Source organism: Myxine glutinosa, chromosome 2, assembly GCF_964187855.1.
Source record: "Myxine glutinosa chromosome 2, kmMyxGlut1.1, whole genome shotgun sequence".
Lineage (NCBI taxonomy): Eukaryota > Metazoa > Chordata > Myxini > Myxiniformes > Myxinidae > Myxine > Myxine glutinosa.
Window position 1 is genome coordinate 199,193,538 of NC_136262.1, and position 15,786 is coordinate 199,209,323.

Below are 15,786 nucleotides of genomic sequence, written 5' to 3' on the forward strand. Positions count from 1 at the left end.
TTTTGGACGTGCTTCGAGAAGGGTGTTACAACACTCGGATTCATCGAGACTTCCTCAGCCTGAATCGTTGTCAAGAAGAAAATGTAGTCAATCAAGAACATGGTGAATACAGATCTTGATTCAGATATGGTAATATTTTAAGGAAAGCAAACTGAGTTGTTCACAAATCACAAGCTGTACAAGTCTATATTATGTATCTCAGGCTATCCTGGCAGCATGCGCCAATGATCCCCTGACTTCCAACCTTTATTCTGAAAGGTTAAATGTGAAGATGCTCTCTTTGCTCACAGCCTCCTGAGGTGAGAAACAGCCTCTAAGAATCCCAAGTGCCTGTGTAGAGTAAACATGCCAGGATTTGTCGTAGATGTAAGCAACCATCATGAAAGAGTAGAGAAGTAGGCCCACCAAAGAAGGGCCAACTTAATGTAAGGCAGAGATTACAATAAGCAGGGCGAGCGGTGGGAGATAAGCGATGTCTGGACAAGAAGAGACCCCAACACCACCACGAGGACAGCACCTTTACAAATGGAAATACACGCCACATAAAGCACTATTAGGTGATGTTCTTCAGCCTCATACAAAAAGATGACCATTGGCAGCCAATGATGGTGTGTGTATGACATACTCAATGAGAGCAGCCCTTGCTGGCAGAGATCTGTAGTATTTATTTAACTACCAGTATAAAAGCCCATCAAATAGACAGGTTGGAACAGTTCATTCGACGGTGCAGCCTCGTGAGCATGCCAAAGTCTGAAGCCTCGGCCCTGTGTCAGGTGTGATTATATCTTCTTTATTTATTAGACATCATACGGATGAACACTCGTTTTACTCTGAATGCGTTGCACATCAGGTGCAGTGAATTTCACCTCCCTGCACCTTGTATTTATTGCTATTTTAAAAAACGCTTCTGTACACCACCCTTGAGGCTCGGTTTGCAAGCCACCTTCTACAATTCCAATAGAAGAGATATAATTACTCTTTAATGGAAAATGTTTTCGAGTTTGTTTTATCCTCAGAAATAGACCATTGTGAACACACATTCGTGTTAAAAGATTGGCTTTTAAAACCTATCCTTATGAAGGGGGACAGACACCTGAACAAACACACACACAGAGGTGTTTTACATGGTAGATTCTAACAGCAACTAGAATGGCACTTAGTAGAGAGCATACCTCCGCCTGGTGAACAGTTTACGTTTTGTATCTCAGAGTAGACCAGAAAATCACAATACAGAATCACATTTAATCAAAATCAATCACAGGAATCACCATAGGTCCAGTTTTTCATACCCTGATGTACCCCTCGTTTTTGTCCATATCACTCAATGGTGAATAACCACTTTAAAAAATCTACTATCTGGATCCGTATATTCACAAAAATTGAATCGATTCTTCCTTGTCACACACAACCTGTCCAGAAAGTTTCGTCCAAATCCATCCATAACTTTTTGAGATATCCTGCTATATGTTGGTTTTAGCTATATCTCCCAATGGTGAAGAATCACTTTAAAATTAAATAATTATTGAATCCGAATCCATATTGAGATCTTCACCAAAGTCGAAACGATTAGTCCTTTTCACACACACAACTGGTCCACCAAGTTTCGTCCAAATCCATCCACAACTTTTTGAGATATCCTACTATATATAATTTTTGGTCATATCACTCAATAGTGAAGAACCACTTAAAAATTTATAGATGCCGGATCCAAATCCGCATCTTCACTAAAATCTAATCATTTAGTCCTTGACACATACGCTACATCTCTGCCCAATTTCGTTCAAATCCGTCCACAACGTTTTGAGATATCTTGTTCACAAACAAACGGACAGGGGTGAAAACATAACCTCCATCCACCTTTGGTGGCGGAGGTAATAATTGCAATCATATGAATTCATGCACACTGTAACATATTGTGCTTTACAGGAACGGAATGGAGCATATTGTGCTTTACGGTAATCGGGCAGACGTCCCTGATCGGAAGCAAGGTTGGGCTTCTGGGAAGGGGCGGGGCTAGTGGGAGATCTGGTGCGATGGCAGCGTGCTTGTAGCTCGAGCATTGAACGGTGATTAAACATTTTGCCTTTACTGGGCTGGCGTTCGCGTGATACCTTCAACTTACATAGTTGCATTTAGGAAAATAAGACAAAAGACAAATAAGCAGGAAGATTAATGCATAGACTTTAAAATTGACAGAAATAAGAAGATATAAATTCTAAAAAAGGATAAAAAGCAATAAAAGGATAATAGAGGGAATGATTAACGGCGATAGAGGCCATGTCATTAGCTTAGTACATTTGATCATTGAAGATTTTATAATATAACTACAGTATATCGATGAAGGCTCTATATATATATATATATTGTTACGGATACTGGCCCTAATAATGGTGGTTCTTGTTATCATGGTTGATGCTTCTTGCTTAGTGATGATGCTTATTGATGATGCTGATGTTGATGATGCTTATTGTGAGGGGTACAGAGACAAAAGGGTTAAAAGCGCTCCGGGTAAAATGTGGCCGGAAATCAGATCGTGACCCGGAAGATATAGGGAGAGGGAGGAGAGAGGCGGGGAAGATCGTAGGGAGACATGTTCTGATTGCGGCTCCGGACCGAGCAGTCGAATGTGCAGGACAAGGGAACTTTGCCTCCTTGAAAAGAAGTCCGCGCGATAGGAGATCGCCGGATTGTTGCGGAGCCTGTGTAGTCGGGTATCCTCATTGAGGTTGCCGAGTATACTCACCTCCAAACCCGGGTGCGAGAGAAAGCTGACCGCCATCTTCACCACGTGCCCCACCGGCAGTGACCAGGTTTTTGCGGCGCGTCGACCGGGCGTTACTCTCCGGCGGGCTGCCCGGGACGGCTGTACAAGACAGTGGCTGTGGGAGGGTTATTGAGGAGACTCGCGGATTGAACCGCAACTGGGTACATACCCAAAATCGTCTTTGGGGAGGTTTCCCATTCTACCGCCATCGTGCTGGGGATTGGATCACGTGGCCTGCGGGTTGGTTCGATCGACTCTGCTTCCCCTGATTGGAATTGGAAATTGATTCCACGATCGCTGGAGCGAATCTACGTCGCCTTGGAGGGGTACAGAGACATTGGGGCAAGGGCCGTGAGTTTGGGGGTTAAGGGGCTCGGTAAGGTGGCGCCACCTGTAGATAGGAATTATATTGTGAAGTGCTGTACTAATTGGGTCGTGATTCCTGGGTGGGATTTATAATATATTGTGATTTGTTCGTAACCCTTGGTGTGGACTCGTTATTGATTGGCTTGTTTTCAACCAAGGACAACACATTTTTCTGCCGGGGACTTCCTCGGGGTTCGGAGGTTTGCCGAGACCAGAGGATAGGGGAGGAACCCGTAACAATATATATATATATATATATATATATATATATATATATATATATATATATATATATTACATTACTGCAGTCGGAAATGATCAAAACCCACCAGATGGGGTCTTTCCTAACAACATGACCAACATCCTCATCCTCATCCTTCCCTTTCTTGTAACTCTTCTGTAATCTCTGACACACTATCAACTGCTCTCCCTACCTCCGCCTCTCATCCTCCATCTGACCCTACCCCTCCCCTCCCCTGTCCTGCACCCGATGCTCCCCCTCTCTCCTCATTAACGGTATGGACCTCAAACATCTGGGACCTTCGCTCAAACCTGATTGATCTCTCCATTCAGGTTGCTTCTGACAATCCAGACTTGATCTGCTTAAAAGAAACTTTCCTCCTTCAAGATGTCTCTGATTCCTTAATATCTCTTCCTGGTTACTCCCTCCTCCGGTATGATAGACCTCAGCCTCGTCCTGGTGGTGGGGTGGCTATCTTTATCAAAAACTCTCTTCCTCACTCTCCTTGCACTGCCCTCTCTCCACCCCACCCCCAGGAGTACCTCTGGCTACGGCTTCCTCTCCGCTCCCACCTTTTGTTCATATGTGTCCTGGGCCGTCCTCCAAACAGTGATGACTCCATTCACATTTCGCTGTCGGACAACATGGACCAACGTCTATCAACTCATCCAAACTCTCTCTTCCTCATATATGGCGACGTCAAATGTCATCATGCCAGCTGGCTGGGTGTGGGTTCCTCTCTCACCAGCCATGGCACCTCAGCAAAGGACTTTTGCGACTCTTTGGGACTGACACAATCTGTCAATTTCCCGACCCGGATCTCAGTCAATGGATTATCTTCTCTTCTAGACTTGGTCAAGACAAACTTCCCTGCAAATGGCTGCTGCTCTTCTTCTGCTCCAATCGGTTCTTCTGATCATGTGCTTGTTAAAGTGGACATCTCTCTGGTCATTCTCAGAGAGCCTCCTCAGCGCCGACGAGTCTGGCATTTCACTCTGGCTGACTGGCACGGTCTGCAAGCAGCCATCAATCATCTGGACTGGTCTCCTATCTCTACTGCCTCTGACATCAATTCTTCCTGGGAATTCTTCCAAAGCAAACTGCTCTCTCTCATGCACAGATTTATACCATCTCGTCTTCAGTTGTCTTACCCTTCCTCCCGTCCATGGTACACTGAATCTTGTGGTGAGGCAGTTGCCCTGAAACAACTTGCCTTTGCCTCTTGGAAGGCAAATCCAACTGAAGGCAATCTCAGTTCCTTCCACCAAGCTCAGAACAAGTGTGTCTACGCACAGGAGTGCCAGGAAGCGCGGTCTCTCCACACTCAAGATTGAACTCTCAAACCTGTCTCCTTCCTCCAAATCCTGGTGGCATCTGGTCAAATCCGTTTCTGGTGTTTGTTCCCCCTCCATCCCCTCCCTTACCTCAAATGGCGACACAGTTGACACCGCACGTGACAAAGCCGAATGCCTCAACTCTGTGTTTGCCTCAAAATATTGTGTCCCAAACTCATCTCTCTCTGTTCCTACCTTTCCCAGTCGAACCCAACTGCTTCTGGACTCTGTGTCCTTTTCTCCTGACAAGGTGGAGAAGTTTTTGGCAAACCTCGACTCTGATTCTGCAACTGGACCAGACGGCATCAGCCCACGGGTCCTAAAATCCTGCTCTGCCGCTCTATCTCACACTCTCTCTGTTCTTTTCACCCTCTCTTTTGCTCAAGGTCATCTGCCAGCATCTTGGAAATCAGCAAACATTACCGCTTTACACAAAAAAATGTGCAAAAACAGATCCTTGCAACTACAGACCAATCAGCCTGCTCCCAATTATCAGCAAAATCATGGAATCCATCATTGTTTCGGATATCAAATCCTTCCTCCTCTAAATGGCTTGATCTCTGATCATCAATTTGGATTCAGACCAGGTCATTCTACTCTGGACATGTTGCTTCTGCTGTCTCAACAATGGATGGAGGTCCTCAATGCGAAACAGGAAATCAGAGCTGTCTCCCTTGACATATCACGTGCCTTCGATACGGTCTGGCACCCCGCTCTGCTCACCAAACTCTCCTCCTATGGTATCCATGGAAATCTCCACTCATTGCTTGCGGACTTCCTCTCTGGTCATAGGCAACGTGTGGCCCTGAATGGATTTCTCTCATCTCCCCCTTCCAGTTCTGGCTGGAGTTCCCCACGGTAGTGTTCTAGGCCCTGTGCTATTTCTGGTCTTCATCAATGATCTCTCCGACTCTCTGGAAAATCCTCTCTATCTCTTTGCTGATGACTCCACTCTCTGCCGCACCATTCCTCATCCCTCAGATCGGCAGTCTGCAGCCTCCTCACTCTGCAGACCTGGACAAAATCACAGACTGGGCAAACAAGTGGAACATGTCTTTCAATCCTGACAAATCTCACACTCTTACGATGTCTCTCCGAAAAGACCGACTGGACAACCCTCCCATCTACTTTCTGAATAATCCTCTCCAAGAAGTTCTGTCACTCAAGCTTTTGGGTCTCACTATCTGCCATGATCTTTCCTGGGAAAACCACATTTCAAATCTGGCCTCCAAAGTCAGTCGCCGACTGGGCATCCTCCGTCATGCGAATTCCTTCCTTGGCACACCTGAGATCCTCACCACATACAAGGCTTTCATCCGCAGCTCAATGGAATACTGCTCTCCCCTCTGGGCTGGTGCTCCTGCGTCACACCTAGCTCGTCTTCACGCTGTTGAAACCAAAGCGTTCAGAATCATTGGAATCTCCCGTGATGAAGCTACCTCCGAGGGCCTTTCACTTACTCACCGGAGGCAGGTTGGTGGTCTTTCTGTCTTCTACCGACTCCTCTCTGGCCTTGCTCCTCCAGCTCTCTCTGAGCTCTGTCCCCCAAATATTCCTACAGGTCGCACAAGATCTGCCTGCAACCCTCTTATGGTTAAACTGCCAAAATCAAGACTCTCTGCTCACCTTCACTCCTTCATTCCTCTTTTCTCCCGCCTCTAGAACAAACTCCCTCACTCTCTTCAATCCCACTCCACCCTCCAGGTCTTTAAAACAGCTGTTCACCACCATCTCTTATCTTCCCCCATCCAAAACCTTGATCTTTTCTACCCCCGCTAATTTCACCCCAAATCCACTTTTTTGAAATACCAACTTCTTTCCTCGAAGTCCTTGGTGTCCTTGTGTTTATACTTCTCCCACCCCCCACCCATTCCCACGCCGCCTCCCCCCAAGCCCTCTCCCTCCCACACATTCCCGATGTCCCTGCTCTCAAATGTTGTGTTTATGTGCTTCCCCTTCTCTCCCCATCTTGTCTTACTTTGTTTGTTTGTCTGTTTGATTTGTTTGTGTGATAAATGTTAGCTCTTTCACGAGCCTCGATTATGTATACAAAAAAAAAAGAAAAAAAAAAGGTCTTTCACGAGCTTCGATCTTGCATACAAAAAAAAAGAAGCTCTTCAGAATATGCAAAAAAATAGAAATAAAAGACCATGAAAAGCTTCCACCATTCATTGAAGTGTCGCTTATTAAGGATTCGAGATGTAATAATGCAAAACCGTCCTTGATCATCTTGATCATCAGGTGCTCTAATTACTATTGGGATTAAATTGACTGCTTTGACCTCCATGCTCTTTGAATTTAATTCTTAATCTCCTTGTTTTCGCTCAAACCAAGTGGGCACAGAGACCCCTAACCGAATGTCTCCACATTGTCTGTTTCAAGAAAAAATATTTTGTTGACACTTGCTGCGGTAAGGTTATGGTACATGGAAGCACAGATTTCTCTAGAGATTTTCAGTTTACATTATGTTTCCCCAAACCATTATTGTGCTTCTTTTACATTGCCATTGTAGTGGATAAGTGTGTGTGTGTGTGTGTGTGTGTGTGTGTGTGTGTGTGTGTGTGTGTGTGTGTGTGTGTGTGTGTGTGTGTGTGTGTGTGTGTGTGTGTGTGTGTGTAGGGGCATGTAAGTTGTTTATGCCTACTATCCCCACACGTGGGTGTGCCTCCGGAGATGGAACGGCCATCTACAGGTTCTCAAAGCATCCATCTCCATTAACGTGTGTGTGTGTGTGTGTGTGTGCATCACCACCACCAGTCCTCATCTTTCTTTGGGCCCCCTTCCACTCGGGCCTGCTAAATCTCAGGCCTCACTTCCACTCGGGTCCGCCAAATCTCAGGCACCCCTCCTGCTCTTGGTCAACAAATCTCAGGCGCCCTTCCAATTCAGGTCCACCAAATCATAGGTGCCCCTCCCACTCAGGTCCACCAAATCTCAGACCCCCATCCCACTCAGGTCTGCCAAATCTCAGGCCCCCCTCAACAACAACAACAACATGCATTTTAAGGCCATTTTCCCTGCTAGAGCGGGGGTTAGCCTTGCGGTCCCCATGACAATCTTCTCCATTTTGTCCTATTTTCTGCATCTCTCCTTGTTAACCCCCTTGCCCGCATTTCTTCTTCCACCATCTTTAGCCAAGTCTTTCTGGGTCTTCCCCGTCTTCTACTTCCTTCTACATTCATTTCCATCACTCTTCTCAACCAGTCACTTTCATCCTTCCTCAACACATGACCAAACCTTGTCCCTGAAAATATAACCTTGTCCCCCCTCCCACTCGGGAAATGTGGTACCTTAGCAAATGCCTTCGGAAAGTCGAGATATACTTTGTATACTATGTATGTATGTTTGTTTGTATGTATCACTGGATGTATGTCGTAGATATATACTATGTTTAATGTGCAAGGTGTTTCAAAAGTCCAGAATCACAAGAAATATTTTTTATTTTTGAGACGATTCTTTTGAAGTGGATTAGACGTCGTGAGCCGATAGATATGTCCCCTAAGTAATCCACATTTAATGGCACTTGACCGTTTTATTTGGGGTCACCTGAAATTAGTGGTTTGTTAGTTGAGACCACATACTATTGAAGATCGAGAGAATTAAATCAGAAATGAATATATATATATAGAATGACATACTATATATCTTCAGTCTATAGTCTGAAATACTATAGTCTGATTTCAGACTTTTGAAACACCCTGTACACGAGCCATGCCTACCTGTCGCTGCGCCAACAGGTTTAATCAAAATATAGCATGTTCCACCTCAAAAACCGATTGCATATTGATCTGTGAGTCTCAAACAGGAAGTAACGTTAAGTGAAACACGTGAACATAAATTTAAAAAATGTATAGCAAGTAGTTGCTGTTGTTTGAGTGTTGCTTCCATGTACTATTATATATTTTTATATTGCTTCAACGGTGGGACTATTATACGATTATAATAAAAAATATATTTTGTGTATTATTTGGGGATAGCAGACAATACTAAACATTGGGGCAATACCCCTGGCGCTCACCTGGTAGAATAAACGTATACTGCACCGAATAAGGGTATTTTAAACCCATTTCAATGCTTGTGAGAAGACAGGGCAGCATGTAGAATCATACCAACATAATCATAAGACGTTAAACAAACAAAGAAAAACATACCTATTTTGGCGGGTAACCCTCCCCCCCCCCCCCCCCCCCCCCCCCCCCCTTCCCCAACCCCATATATTTTTCTAATGCCTTGAACAAACATTGGTTCATCCCGGGTGATTAAGGTTGTGGTGAAGTTTCATCAAAATTGTGTGTGCAGTTTCTCAGAAGAAAGAAAATACCTATTTTGGGGGGCAACCCCCCGTACAGCCCCAAAGGGGCAGATTTTTTTAATGCCGTGAACAAACTTTGGTAAAACACGGGTGGTGAAGGTTGTGGTCAAGTTTCATAAAAATTGTGTGTGTAGTTTCAGAGGAAAAAGCAAATTACTCTTTTGGGGGGTCAAACCTGGACCCACTTTGACCCCCCATATATCCCTTAGACTTTGATTTTCTTAGTGCCGTGAACAAACTTCGGTACATCACGGGTGATGAAAGTTGTGGTCAAGTTTCATCGAAATACTGTTTGTAGTTTCAGAGGAAAATGCAAATTCCTATGTTGGGGGGTCAAACCTGGATCCACTTTGACCCCGGTAAACCCCCTTAGACCCAGATTTTTTTTAATGCCGTGAAGAAACTTTAGTCACAACACAACAAATATCATTTGTGCCAAATTTGGTCGCAATCACATCAGCGGTTTCGGAGAAGAAGTTTCAAGTGTTTACGGATGGACGGACGGACGGACGGACGGACTGACGGCCAGACAACGCGCCATCGCATAAGCTCCCCTGAACTTCGTTCCAGGTGAGCTAAAAATGGTACCGTTGGGAAGGTGTTTAATGGTCTTTTCACTGGAGAAAAACTAATGGAACTAATGGTTAAATCAACATGATTCTATCTCAGGATCACAAAATATGAGTAATAAGTGAAAGTCTTCAACTTTTAGGACTGAAATATAGCAGTGCTTCTTAACAGCTCATGTTTGAGATATTGCTTCGTGCTCTTTGGTTCAAATTAAATAAAAGGCTACTCTAAAGACATTTAAAAGTCAACCAAAAAGTTTTAATTGGAACGACGTGTAGACCAAATCAGCTTCCAACGTTCAGCGATTATTCCTCCAAGAAGTGCATTTGTGATCCAGCTGCACTTATTGTTTAAACACCTGTACTCATGATGTGCATTACCATGGCAACTAAGGTGTTAGTGGACCGAAGCACTTCACCAAAACTATAGAGCAATATCACTTCTGCAATCCACTTTTTTAACACCCTGGAATGTTTAAGCAGAGATTAGAAACAAAATGGCCACCCTCAAAAGCCCGAATCAAACAAAATTGTGTTCCATCATGCCATACCTAATTAATCCTATCTCAGAGCAGCACTTTCTATAAAGACTTGAAATCTTTTCCCATTAAGGCTTGAAAGTGGCAGGTGCCAGGTCACCCAAAATACATTTTTGCGGATTCCCGGGGAGGAGTAGACATCGCACTAACTTCGCATAAGAAATAAACTACATGGCCAAAAGTATGCGGACAATCCCTTATAATTAGTGGATTCGGCTGTTTCAGCCACACCCATTGCTGACAGGTATATGTAATCAAGCACACAGCCATGCAATCTCCATAGACAAACATTGGCAGTAGAATGGGCCGTACTGAAGAGCTCAGTGACTTTCAACGTGGCACTGTCATCGGATGCCACCTTTTCAACAAGTCAGTTCATCAAATTTCTGCCCTGCTGGAGCTGCCCTGTCAACTGTAAGTGCTGTTATTGTGAAGTGGAAACGTCTAGGAGCAACAACAACTCAGCCATGAAGTGGTAGGCCACACAAGCTCAAATAACAGGACCGCCGAGTGCTGAAGCACGTAGCACGTAAAAATCGTCTGTCCTCAGTTGCAACACTCACTGCCGAGTTCCAAACTTCCTCTGGAAGCAACGTCAGCACAACAACTGTTTGTCGGGAGGTTCATGAAATGGATTTCCATGGCCAAGAAGCCGCACACAAGCCTAAGATCACCATGCACAATGCCAAGCGTCGGCTGGAGTGGTGTAAAGCTCGCCGCCATTGGACTCTGGAGCCATGGAAACGCGTTCTCTGGAGTGATGAATCACGCTTCACCATCTGGCAGTCTGATGGACGAATCTGGGTTTGGCGGATGCCAGGAGAACGCTACCTGCCCGAATGCATAGTGCCAACTGTAACATTTGTTGGAGGAGGAATAATGGTTTGGGGCTGTTTTTCATGGTTCGGGCCAGGTCACTTCGTTCCAGTGAAGGTAAATCTTAATGCTACAGCATACAATGACATTCTAGACGATTGTGTGCTTCCAACTTTGTGGCAACAGTTTGGTGAAGGCCCTTTCCTGTTTCAGCATGACAATGCCCCCGTGCACAAAGCGAAGTTCATACAGAAATGGTCTGGTGAGATCGGTGTGGAAGAACTTGACTGGCCTGCACAGAGCCCTGACCTCAACCCCATCGAACACCTTTGGGCCGAATTGGAACGCCGACTGCGAGCCAGGCCTCATCGCCCAACATCAGTGCCCGACTTCACTAATGCTCTTGTGGCTGAATGGAAGCAAATCCCCGCATCAATGTTCCAATGTTCCATCATCTAGTGGAAAGCCTTCCCAGAAGAGTGGAGGCAGCAAGGGGGGGGGGGGGGGGACCAACTCCATATTAATGCACATGATTTTGGAATGAGATGTTCAATGAGCACATACGGGTGTGATGTTTGGGTGTCCACATACTTTTGGCCATGTCGTGTATTCATCAGGGAAGTTTCATTTCTCCAAAGAGCCTCTGTTCTTATAAGATGACACAGTAAATAGGAACCCGGTTGTTAGTCCGTTGTCAAGTTTCTTTCAAGGGTCATGATTATTTCTGCCAGTCAAGATTGTAATTGGTCAGGTTGTCTCAAATGTTTATTTATGCTAGGTTTCTCTGCTTACTATATCAGAATGCGGTTGCTGTGCGGACTACAGACCCGAGACTACAAACAAGTTCTTGCACCCAGGTGTTCGCATGTCATGAGTTGACAGCCGTCTTCGACGATGAAGGGCAGCCATTATAATGTGCACAAAGTCAGGGCTGTTCCAGCCAGAATTAGCAATAGCACACTAGAATGCACCGTATCACCACTAGATGGTCTACAAGTCCCAATCTGAGTCCGAAAACCCACGTCATTCCACAAATTGGATTTTTTGTTTGGATAAACAATTCTCATTGGCAAAGATTCCGCTCCCATCCCCTTTGGAATTTATTTATTTATTTTTTTTACTTTTTCCTGACTGGTAGAGACAGCTTAGACCGATCAGTGTGACCTTGTAGTTCAAAAATGCCATTCATTAGGTAATCCATGTTCATTGGGTATCAAGGATTCACACATTCCGTACTCTCTCAGCGCACTGGCTGCAAACAATTGGATAACAGGAAACATATTCATAAAATCCATACACAACAGTCAAAAAGTGGGTCATGTTTGATCTACTGTTCTGTACTTTGTCATCTGTAATATCTGTCTCGCAAGAATGGCCTCCTGCTTCCTGCTGATGCAAAGTGCTTTTGCGTTACCATTTCTTTCTTTTTTTTCTGAAAAAGGTAATGAAAAAAATCTGGAAAAGATATCTGATAGATGACTCCAGGGAAACATTTCCATGAAAGACCCCTCCCATCAACCGCCTTATACCTTCACTCCCTTCCCCGGTCCCACGTAGGAAAGATGGCTTGATATTCTGCTGGAATACAGCAGGGCCTGACCTCGAATGGTCTTTCCCAGAAGGCCATCTTAGTTTTTGATGTGGTCCCATCTCCTGTAAAATTCACGTGTCACAACAACACAAATCTGCCACTCTGGGAAATCAATCTTCATTTGTTTCGCAACTCAAAAGATTAATTTGACCTGTGAGGCCAAATCATTTGAAAAGTAACTGGAACTTTTTACAGGTGGACTTGAGGTGTGGGCGCTTTTTGTTTTGGTGCGGTTGGCTCAAGCATGAGCTGGTTTTGTGACTTGTCTGATAAAGGACACGTTTAGGTGTGCGGTAGCTGGCGCCAGTTGTGTTATCTGTGATGTCATCGAAACTGGTTGTAACTCGATCGCAAATGAACACCCACACTCAGGAGCTTAAAATCCACGGACTAATGTCGGCAGACAGGACACTCGGATAAGCATCCATCAGATGGACGGCAGTCACGGCATTGATGTATCGCCCTGTCTGCGACACACCAGGATGGCAGTTTGTAGCTAGGCCAAGATTCGAACTCAGGCTAGACTGCTCAGAGACGAGTGTGCACACCTATAAGTTATCCTGCCAGCCCCACTTCCTGTTGGAAGTGTGAAATTACCGTGGCAATGCTTCACTTTAAAGTCAGATTACCAAGTGTAACAACGAAGCTTTGAAAAAGTACTAATAGGTTTATATTGTACCACTGGGTGAGGTAAAAAAGAAAGTCGTAAATTCTATTTTTTTTGTACTTGTAAAAGTGAAAGTTCACTAAACCTTCACAGGTGAAAGTAAGAATGATATGAATAATGCATGGTTGTACAAAAATGATCAATTTGGTATGAATCAGGGAATGTATGAATTACAAATGAACCAAAGGATCATTCAAAAACAATTGTAGGCATAAGTTATATTTTTACTTAATCATCAGTATACTGTAAAATATCAGGATATTAATTTTAGGATGGATTATTACCCTCGCCAGAGGAGAGGGTATGGCATTTGAGTCCGTTTGTCTGTTTGTTTGTCCGCACAGAATAAATATCATTTTCTCTGCAACCGTTGGTCCGATTGACAGGAAATTTTCACCAGACGTGCAACTCCACGTGCAGAATTTTTTTTAATGATAATTATGACGTCATAGGTCACGTGGTTCGGCCGCCATATTGGAAAAACCGAAAAACTTTGCACCTCGATGTCTCAGAAAGCGATGAAAAGAGAAAATTGAGACATGGCTCATTGTAAAGAACTCTCCATGGGGAATAAAATATGTTAATGATGATGTCATAGGTGCCTCCATTATGACGTCATAATTCGACAAGTACAAAACTTCATCCGATGAAGATGAAATTCCTTGAGCATCATCTCGGGATAAATTGGTGGAGGAAAAAAATAATGATGAGGTCTTCGGTCACGTGGTTCTGCCGCCATCTTGGAAAAAACAAAAAACTTTGCACCTCTATATCTCCGAAAGCACTGAATAGAAAAGATTGAGACATGGCTCATAGTAAAGAACTCTCCATGAGGAATAAAATATGTTGATCATGATGTCATAGGTGCCTCCATTATGACGTAATAATTCGACAAGTACAAAACTTCATCCGATCAAGATGCAATTTCTTGAGCATCATCAAGGAATAAATTAGTTTAGAAAACAAATAATGGTGACGTCATCAGTCACGTGGTTCGGGCGCCATATTTGTTTTAACACAAAAGCCTTAAAAAAACCACTGAAAATACATCCTGGCGAGGGTTTGCAATCTCTGATTGCTCTTTTTCTTGTTATACATGTAATGCTTACCTTGGTGGAAGATGGGTTTTCATGTGAGATGTGTTTTCTGTATTGTACTCTAACCCTAGGGCCTAACCAACTACCCCTGTCCACAGGTTGCGGATAATGGAATGACCCTCAGATATGAGGGAACTGCGTAAGCAGTCAGGGACAAATCTGCCGGTGAATGTTGAGGGTGAAGTTGGTTAACCGGAGGAATGTTTATTCTTTAAAATCCTTCAAATAACCAATGATACAATCTCCTGATGAGTTAGGCACCATGCAACCTCTTCCCCCACTGTCTGGTGGATTATCCATGTTGGAGTCAGACTAGGAGAAGGAAAACTTTGACGTGACACCAATGGGCTGGGGAAGCTCATTAGGCTTGGTCGCCAATTTTCCAAGTAGCTGATGATTACAAACCTAATCCATCCTCAGAAGGAGTGCTGATGCACCGCAGTCATAGACAGTTGAAAGCAACTCGGAGGACAACTATCGGGGTGTCTCTTCACGGTGGTTATACCCCCGAAGGCAAGTTGGTGGCCAAATCTTCCCCATTCTTCCCTGCTGGCCGGATTTGTCAGGGTAGTTGGTCACGGTCTGAGTGCCAATCGGTCCCCATGGACCAGCCATTTCCTTCTTGTCTCTTCTCTCTCTCCTTTTCTCTCTTTCGTTCTCTCTGTAACTCTATCGTGGCCCTGACATTATGAAAGTGGCACCTGGACCGCACCAGGCGCGAAGTATATGGGGCGCCAAATGACACCCTTAAAATACCGTTTTTATGCTCCATTTATCTGTATTGTATATCTATCTTCTTCTATACATATAAAATAAAGTTTTTTGTTTGTTTGTTTGTTTATTTGTTTCTTTGCACGCGCTAATCTCCTGAATGGTGAAAGATAGGAGGAAACCTCTGAAACAAAAAATGTCGGGACGGGCCCCGGGAAGGTTATAGGCTAGGTGGGTGGTGAGGCCGGGCTGGGCCCATTTCACAATAAAACCTCTTCTTCTTTCAAAATTATCTTGAAGGTCAACTTATGCACTTAATAGGAATATCTGACTGATTGCAACACATGCTTTCAAAATTCTCTCTCGCGGGGCCCGACAGAAGAATGAACCAGGAATCGTTGAGCACTAACTGATACTGGGCTCGCGTCAGACCTATGTACACAAGATTAAATTCATTCAAAAAGAGCCCAAGCAACGCCGGGTGCATTCAGCTAGTAAATTATAATACAACGAACTCGTGAGATCATGAAAAGCAACTTTCAGGACGACATTTTACAGTTTAAACTCAGTGATACGTGGCAATGTGTCATGTCGATGTTTACAAACTCTTTACATTCAGATTCACTTTTTTTCCTAATTCCTAGTTCTATCATCTCGCACAGTAAATAAATCTGTGTTATGGTGTTAGTAATTATGCATAGATCTCTTATCTTGTACAATGAGGTTTAATATGCACTCGGCAACATGGAGATCACCCATTGGCCCAAGGATGGAGGGGT

General features: G+C 44.2%; 1 protein-coding gene across 2 annotated transcripts in view; it reads right to left on the reverse strand.

The window, feature by feature from the left end:
- Nucleotides 1-15,786, reverse strand: part of LOC137420942 (fibroblast growth factor receptor-like 1) — a 331,836-nt gene that overhangs the window by 287,863 nt on the left and 28,187 nt on the right. The gene's annotated exons all lie outside the window — the stretch shown is intronic.